The sequence below is a fragment of the Osmia lignaria genome, unplaced genomic scaffold (assembly GCF_051020975.1).
Source record: "Osmia lignaria lignaria isolate PbOS001 unplaced genomic scaffold, iyOsmLign1 scaffold0125, whole genome shotgun sequence".
Taxonomy (NCBI): Eukaryota; Metazoa; Arthropoda; class Insecta; order Hymenoptera; family Megachilidae; genus Osmia; species Osmia lignaria.
Window position 1 is genome coordinate 40001 of NW_027478266.1, and position 1321 is coordinate 41321.

Here is a 1321-nt window from a genome sequence, read left to right on the forward strand (position 1 = left end):
ACGCACCGTGGTAAGATTCGTGCGTCCGCCTGATCGATGTGTGTTGTTTACGGACCGGCTGAGAAGCGACGATAGCGAGTCTTTGAAAAACTATGTGTCCATTAGTTAGACCGATCGTCGCCGGCCGTGTGTCTGTTCGAATCTCGCAACCCACGATTCAGCGACAGGACGCGCGCTCGCATTCCTTGTGTGCGTTCGTACTTTTCAAGGTTTTTAAATGTACTTTACGCCCGACCGTCGAGAGGAGCGTGCCACTGGGCGTTTCTCCGACGGTTTCCGTCCTTGGACGCGATCGTGTCGTCAACGATCGAACAAACAAACAAATACGTTGGCGACGCCCGAATTCGCTCTCCCGCACGCGCCGGGTGGGAGAGTGATGTGGGTATCGAATGTGATGCGTGTTAATAATGAAAATAACACTCTAAAGATCTAAAGAGTTTGAAATACAAAATTTTACGATTACCCTGAACGGTGGATCACTTGGCTCGTGGGTCGATGAAGAACGCAGCTAATTGCGCGTCAACGTGTGAACTGCAGGACACATGAACATCGACATTTCGAACGCACATTGCGGTCCACGGATACAATTCCTGGACCACGCCTGGCTGAGGGTCGTTTTCTTAACAAAAGACTGCTTGCGTTTGCTTCTCGAAAAAAGAGTAATTCATTTCTTTCTAAACATCTCGCCGTCGTTCAACGAAAGTAGAACGTTTCGGAGCGGGATTATCGAACGAAATTGAAAGAATGAATGAACGATAAACAAAGAAAGAGTCGCAACGTACGAGCGATAGTTGGGCAGTTCGTCGGCGTTTGTCGTGGAAACGATGTGACGAAAATCGCAACCGATACACTAAATGCAGGCCGTTAAAGGAGAGAAACAAATTTCGAAATATCTCTTCGAACTAGCGCAAGTGCGTCACGGCGCGCGAGTCGTTCGTTAAAATTTATAAACGACCGCCCGTGAAAGCACCGAGTTCTCGGAAGATAATCTATAAAGATTCTCCATCCTGCTGGAAGTTATCGGATCGGCGCGATTGTTCACTTGTAGAAATCCACGCTCCCGACGTTGCCAGAAACGATATTTACGAAAGGTGTGTCAAAAATAAACGAAAGAAGCTCTCCTATAAATTTAGAAAAAGCAAACGAGTGAAATGTTTGAGATGATAATTTGCTGAAATGCAAGCTCGAATAGCCCCAGGGTTTCGAATGATTCCCCGCGCTTTATACATCTCTCTGTTTACAAACGGTGTATAAATGAAAGATCGCTTCAGATGGGTCGTCGCTGTTTGACGCGCGATGCTGTTCCTTTTTTTTTGTCTGT

General features: G+C 46.8%; 1 non-coding gene across 1 annotated transcript; it reads left to right on the forward strand.

Moving 5' to 3' along the window:
* The first annotated feature begins 460 nt into the window (after positions 1 to 460).
* Positions 461 to 615, forward strand: LOC143308032 (5.8S ribosomal RNA). The gene has a single exon (XR_013065051.1). It is a non-coding gene; the product is annotated as a 5.8S ribosomal RNA (ribosomal RNA).
* The last annotated feature ends 706 nt before the right edge of the window (positions 616 to 1321 follow it).